We start from the raw sequence: 7906 nt of genomic DNA, 5'->3' as shown, positions 1-7906 counted from the left end.
GTCAGGCATGAAAGACATGAATTGGATGAGAGTTTGTTGGCAAAGTTTATGTCCAGGCATAGGCGATTTTACCGCGGGTCCTACTGTTGGGATGAAAACATTTACATTTTCAAATTAATATAAAAAAAAATGATTTAATGATTTTAGAACATTTTTAAGTGATGTCAGCGTTGTATGTTCTATCATGGTTTGTTGTACTCTAATGATTAATAAAAATTGATCAAACATGCTCAAAATTAATTGATCTATTAATTTTGAGCATGTTTTTTGTTAGCAAAAAAAAACCCTACCTTTTGCACCCCCAGTTTTAAAACCTAGAATCGCCTATATGTCCCAGTCTGATGGAGTGCATGAACCTTGTCCACTATGACATCAATGTTAGACACCTGACTTAAATGCAACTCCCAGGGCCGGCCCAAGCCTTTATGGGGCCTTAAGCAGAATTGATTTGGCGTATAATATATATATATATATATATATATATATATATATTTAATTAAGCTGTAATTTCATGTGCTCTTGGGGGCCCTCTGGTGGACAAGGGGCCCTAAGCAGCCGTTTAGTTATTTACATTTACATTAAGTCATTTAGCAGACGCTCTTATCCAGAGCGACTTACAGTGAGTACAGGGACATTCCCCCGAGGCAAGTAGGGTGAAGTGCCTTGCCCAAGGACACAACGTCATTTGGCACAGCCGGGAATTGAACTGGCAACCTTCTGATTACTAGCCCGACTCCCTCACCGCTCAGCCATCTGACTGTTCCCCCATCTGACTGTTATCTATGCCTTGGGCCGGCTCTGCTCCTAAGAGACATGCGATGTTCAGGCCTCTAGCTTATCAATGACCACATCTTGAATTACTGCCTTGCCTCATGTCACACCTGGTTCTGAGCTCTCATCTGCTAATTTTCTCTTCTCCTGAAGATGGTGCTAATGTGTAACTGGGAAACACCTGTTATATTTAAGGCTGCTCAAAATCTCAAACTGGTCTCGTCCCTCCACAACATCCCTCAATGATGACAAAAGCTCTGCTGCTACAGACATGTCAGAGTCAAACCTTCAACACGGTCATTTCTGATCACGTCAGTAAGACACAATACTGCCGACCACATGAGCACAAGAACCCCTGACATTTGCATTATATGACGCCTGACAATACCACTATCTTTCTGGAGGAGCTTCAAAGGCTTGATACCAGACCTGGTATCTCCTTCTCCCCATGGGAGGGAGAAGGGCCAGCCAAGTGGCCCACCTTCCTCAGCCTCTCTTTACTCCAAAGAGACACTGGATCAAACAAAGGATTTATCCAAAACAGACATTTCATGGATTCACAAACATCTCTCAAAGACTACACACTGCTTGTAGACACTAGAAGGATTATTGGATGTGTGACAATGTATGCTTCTTTCTTTTCTGTGTTGATTTAATTTTATGTTTTACTGTAGCTGCCTTTCATGTTTTAAGTCAGTCGATCTTGGTATCAGATTTATTGTAATCTTCGAACCAAACCGTTTATCAATGTTATGTAGATATATTATGAAGTATATGCAAGGTATAAACATTTTAAGGACACAATCCAAAAGTTACATCCCCTTCACATCTGTAACCAGTTTGGACAACCAGGCCAAGGACCTGACCAATGAACTGTTTTACCTGCCTCAAGACACTTCCTCTTTATTCGGATTATAAATACCAACAACAAATAATCACTCGCTGAGTCCATTGATACAGCAAGTCCTGTTACAACAGATAGGCCTTCAAGAAGGATCTCGCCAAGCTCCTGAGATTCAACATTATAAGACGATTCTGGACGATTCTGGACGATTTTGCAGAAGTAACCAAACGCAATTCTAATTGCGACACTGACATAACCAAACTCAGTCTCACCGTGGATTAAAAGGAATACTTTCACGAAAGAAACTATTGTGATCATTCCCGTTATTAGACAAAGGCCTTGATTCTTTCTCCTCCCCCCTTCCCGCTCTTTCCATCTGACCGATTGTATGTTTTCTTTAATGTGTTAGTCCATCAAATTCTTACTGAAGCCAATAACATATCTCTATTACTGTTCATTATATTTCCATTTATTTCAATAAATCATTGTGTATAATTTTAACTCGTGTATTTTGATCCCTCGTGTTATTTGATCCGCTCTACACTTAAAACAAATTAATTCCTTCAGATACTGATTATATGTCACGCCCACGACCTTGCCCCAGCCTTAGTTTGTCTGCCCTAGTGTTTCCCTGTTTTTCTGTGTTTATTAGTTCCACCTGTGTCTTGTTTGTCCTTCAGTGGTGTCGTTAGTGTTGTTGAGTTCACCTGTTTGGATTGGTGTATTTAGTCCCTGTCATTTGTTCAGTCTTGGTCAGTCATTGTTTCATGTAGCATGTTTCCTGTCGTTTGGTTTCGCACAGACAAGGAATTTGCTTTGACAGGAAGGTGCAAACATTAAACATATAGGAATCTAAAATTTAAATATGAGGACTAACTATACTAAGGGTACATAACTAGCAATACTAAGTGGAATTAGAATTAAAATAAACAAAAGTCCTAGTCCCTGTGAGATTCCCTGCTGTCTTCACGGTTACCAGTAAAGCCTTTGTTTCCTGACCCCTGCCTCGACCATCTCTCTGCACCTGGCTCCTCCCTACAACTGCTACATTATTACATAATAAACCTGATGTCCTAAACCCAATATCAGGATGGTGCCCCCTTTTACTAAATACTTGATTATAAATTAAGTATTTCTATTCTTCAACGAGCAAACCTCACTACTGGTGCATGCTTGTAGCATGGAACCAGTCAAATCTATTGTCCCAGATATGTGCCATAAACACCACCTCTAAGGTGTCAAATTTAACACACAGTCCAGCTTAACGGTTGGGAGTGAATGAACTGCACCAACACTGATTGAAGTTCCCTCTGTTGTTCATCTCTGGTCACATTCCCTCAATTGTGTCACTGGTAATGTAAAAGACAGGTCATCTGTAAATCAACTAGTGTTGTGGCTTGACTAGGTTTTTCTCACACAGAAATAAGCTATGGAGCATTGATGACACAGGAGTGACCAGTCATGGCACCAATCAGGTAGCAAACCATCACGTCCGTCAAAAGGGTAACACTAGTGTCTCAGGCGTGTGCCATTGAAGTAAAAGGAAACAAACATGTGTTTTTTCACGCCAAAGAAAATCCACAGCAACTTTGTATGTAATGGACTAATTGGACGTGTTTGCAGGGGAAACTCATCAAGCTGGGGGCAGGAAGATAACTTATGTATCTTCATTGAACACTGTGCCAAACACACTCTACCAAGGTCAGTCTGGAAAGGAAGGTTGTCCTCATCCTTTTATTTCCCTGAATTGTGACTGCAGACACCGTTCTATTCCTTAATGATGTTAGCTTGACAAACCCATAGGTCCCTCCTGGATATGGAATTCACCAATCTTGCCAATGCCAAATTTGGAAGAAAGTTCTGTCAGTCGTCACTAGAACGGTGTGACCATCAGTTTAGGTTCTGGGTTTATAATTATTAGATAGCCAGCTGATTGGAGGGAGAGTTTAACAAACACCCCAATATAAAAATTACCAGTTCAGATGCACAGCAGTAGGCTACTAGCAAAGTCTCTTTGAGGCATGAAGGTCAGAGGATTGTGTTTGAATGTGAATAGCCAAAAACAAAGATGACATACAGGCAATTGGTGTTCATTATCATAGGAAGATGGAGACAATCCAAGTAAAAATACAATATGTGAAGGCAGAATACATGGCCAGAGAATAATGCACTAGGTGATCTACTGATTGTGATTTTAAGACCTGGAGGCTGACTGCTCTGTTCTCCTGTCACGGCTCTGAAGACCTGGAATCTGCAGGCTATCAGGAAGATCCCTTTCAAGCCTGCAGGGGTGGATTTGGGTGGTCTCAATCTCTCCATGCTTTCACTCATATATTCTCACTCATGGCCATTTTGTAACAGCACAGCTGATTGGATTGTTAAAATGTATTTGTTTATTATTATTTTAGTTTTAACACTTTATAGGTAAAAAAAAAAAAAACTTGCAAGCAGGTCGTTTGAGTACAGTATTTCCTGCTCTTGTGCTAAAGGGAACGCTATTGTAGCATACAGGACAATACAGGACAGATCCTTTAACCATGACCCTTTCAGAAGGTGTCTAATGATGATGCTAAATTTAAAAAATGTATCTGTATCCCACTACAAAAGTGGATGGGACTTCAGACATTTGATTACGAATGTATTGGCTTTTGAAAATAAAGATGCTCTATATTATTAGTTTTGCATTATTGCTTTCTATATTTTTCGTCTTTATAGGCCCGGTATAGAATAAACTGTCCTAGTATTAAATGTCAAGTTTGTATCCTACTAGAAGTCAACTGGATCTTTGGACGATTTTAAATCGCTAGGTGCAAGCATAGATATATATATATCTATGGGCGCAAGACTCTACTTAATTCCGTTCTACTTCCGCTCCCTCGAGTGTGTGGGTCTATAGGCTACTTCCGGACCTAATGACAATCAGCAGCCGCAAAATAATAAAAATCCCTACACAACAAATTCCAAACAATACGCTTAAAATCGGTACCATGATTACGACTACGGTGGCCTATATTAGACCAAATATATGTGACGCGTGAGTTTGGATCTATCTAGGCGGGGGGCCCCCACCCTGCATATCAAAAAACAGACTAGGCCTATATAAAAATATATATATATTAAAAAAAACAAGGAAAACACTTTGAGGGTGCTCATTGAGAGCCCCAAGTTTAAACTGCCAGGTAAAGTAATTCCGTAATAGGCAACTTAACAGATCTTCATCCACTTACATGGGCTAAATTGTCTCAAAATCCCTGAATCTGTCAACAATATCTTTATCACAACTGAAGTTACATAATTTAAAGTTGACCTGTGTCAAAAAGTGATGAGGGAGAAAATTACATTAAAAGATTCCACTCCGTTTCATTCTAATTCTGTGGCGAATATGGAAAGGAAATCCTTTTGTTCGTAATCACGTGAATGTAAATGTCAGTTTAAGTATAGGCTACATTAATAACTTCTCAGAAAGTTATTTTAAAGCTTAACAGCCTGACTTAATTGATCAGTTGTTTGGGGCTGCTGCAACACTCAAAAGAGCAGGCAAACTGAGCATTTGATTTGAAATGGCTAAAAAACTTTTAAATTAACTGTTTTTCATAAGTAATCATATTGTACATTACAATGAAGTTTAGGGTGTTAACATAGAAAACATCAAAAATCTCAATTTTGACAGAACGATTTTCGATCTTTTATGGCTTATAGCCAACAATGAGCGGCCGCGACATCCGACGGGTTTCCGCAGGATGCCACACAGATAGGCTGCTGTTGTGCTTTTGTTATTTTTAAACTTTTTTATTTCTCTCTCACATTTGTGAATATAGGCTATATTTAAATGGGGTGATTGATTGCAAAACCGATTTTACCTTGTCATAGTTGAATAACGACAGTTCGGTGGGTAAAATGAACATACAGTGAACCTCAAAGTCCATTGACACGTACCTCTTTCCTATACAAATCTCAAAATGAAAAATTTGGAAAACGCTAGCTTTTCAACAAAGCCACCGGATTGATGTCAGTCCGGGGACCGCCTTTTTTGGCTCTGGTCTGTATCTTTGTCACGCCCCAAAATGTACATCCAGACCAGCCCACTCACTGGTGTTCTTGTCCAGTCCGAGGTAGCGTAGATCTCCGATGCTAGTTTAGCTGCGCGCTGCTCTGTGTAGGCTACTAAGCAATTACAAAGAATAACGTTTTGAAGTATAACAAGGATATTGAAAATGGACCACGGTCGTAAATGCTGTGTGCATTCGACAGGCATGGCTGCTGTTTGTCTATGAGAAGATCCCGGCGAAGTTTGACACTCAATTATTCATTTGCTCTGAACATTTCACCCAAGACAGTTTTGACAACCTTGGACAATTTCAAGCAGGATTTGCTAAGAAGCTGAACCTGAAAAGATGTGCTGTTCCGACCGTACGCTCATCGCAACCGCAAGCTGTAAGTAGGCTACAGTATGATTTTGTCGGTAACAGCAATGCTAACGTCTCCTGTATCTAGCATAGGTAGAATCCTAAATACGTTTCTAAACACATCAACATACTTTACTTAGCAAATGACTACCTAGACTAGCTGTAGTCGGCATTAGAAGGGAAGCTTCCGAAAAAATAGCCAGAAAACAAATAGCAGTATTGCTAACGCCTGTCTGGATTATCTATTTGAAAGAACTGGAGAAAGGCAGGTGCTAGATACAGGATATGTTAGCATTGCTAATAACTGTTACCGACAAAATCATACTACAGCTTGCGGTTGTGATGAACGTAAGGTCGGAACGCAGCTCTTTTCAGCAACAGCTTCATAGCAAATCCTGCTTTAGCTACATTGTCCCAGGTTTTCAAAACCGTCCTTGGTGAAATGGTTCGCGCAAATGTGTCGAGGGTCGAACTGCACAGGGATCTTCTACGCTACGGTATAGACAAACATCAGCATGCCCGTCTAGTCAATAGCTAGACTATTGACTAGACGGGCATGCTGCTAGACTCTATCTCATCTGCTTTTTATTAACGCTGATTTGAAAGGAATGCAAGAACAGCTATATAGCGAAAACACCTAGACTGTAAGCATGTAAACTAGTTTTCTATATGCTCTTGCGCAAGAGCATATAGAATGTGTGATGATTATATGCTCTTGCGTTAGAATATAGAATAGATAGAATAGCATAACTTAGTTTATTGGCAATGGGGCTAACGTTGTTTCATGTTCCTGACTGTTTCATTCAAATAAATAACCCGTGTTGTTATGTAAATCTACAATTCACGATGCATGTTTGTCCAGATTTTTGTCAGGTTATTTTTCAGCAAGATGTCTAGAGCTAGCTAACTGAAGCTGAGTTGAATCACGATATAGTTTGGTTGCTATAAGCTGTAACGTTCTACCCACCTAAGTCAATCCAGTTTGCTTCGACAACAGAAGTGGAAACAACTAACGTTATCATTTCAAATGATATCTAGTCAATATGTTGAAAACTGTTGTGTAGACACAATAGATTTATTTGCTCGTTTTTATTTCAAGTCTCCACCTTCTGTGTTTCAGTGAGTGCTGTTGGCCGTGTTGCGTTTTTTCTCCCCAGCTTCACTCGTTGAAAACCAACCAATCAGCGCGCAGCTCATTTAAATATTAATGAGCATACCATAAAAGGAGAAAAGCTAGTGTTTTTTCCCGGGAAAATTTCAGAGGATCTATCAGGGGGCATAGAACAGCACCCGGGCCTTTTTCAACCCAACCAATGTTACATACCCTATTCGGAGACCTTAAAGAAATGTGTGAAATACCCCCAAAAACCCTTTAAAGTTAGACAGCAATGTATAAGATAGGATGGAGATACATTTTGAGTGGATTTAGGGGAGGGGCCTCGAGCTCCGACTTTGCGGGGGGCGTCTGCAAAGTCCCGGCCGCCACTGATACAGACATTACCAGGTGATGCCAAATTGTAGAAACCGAGGGACATTACATGATTAATGAGTTATTTTTATTTTGCTAATTTAAATTAAACCATCTACAGAGCCGTCTTTTTAATCTCCATCACTTTATTTATGATTGTACTGTATGGCCTAGTCTTCTGGCACGTCCTCATCTGATGTAGACAGGCGCTCTATCCCAAAACGATGGCGTTCGAGGACTTCTCATTGCTGTTGTAGCTCCCTAATCTGGCGATGTAGGGCTTCGTTCTCGTCGGCCAAATTACTCGCCCTCGCTCCTGTTTTAGGGACTACACAGTAGTCATGATCTGGGGCCATTTCGGTCTCCATCTCCGAGTCCGACTCTGCTTCGGGACTCTCGGCCCGTGGACGCCGTTCC

Source organism: Osmerus mordax, chromosome 1 (assembly GCF_038355195.1).
Source record: "Osmerus mordax isolate fOsmMor3 chromosome 1, fOsmMor3.pri, whole genome shotgun sequence".
NCBI classification, from domain to species: domain Eukaryota; kingdom Metazoa; phylum Chordata; class Actinopteri; order Osmeriformes; family Osmeridae; genus Osmerus; species Osmerus mordax.
This window is presented reverse-complemented; position numbering follows the sequence as displayed.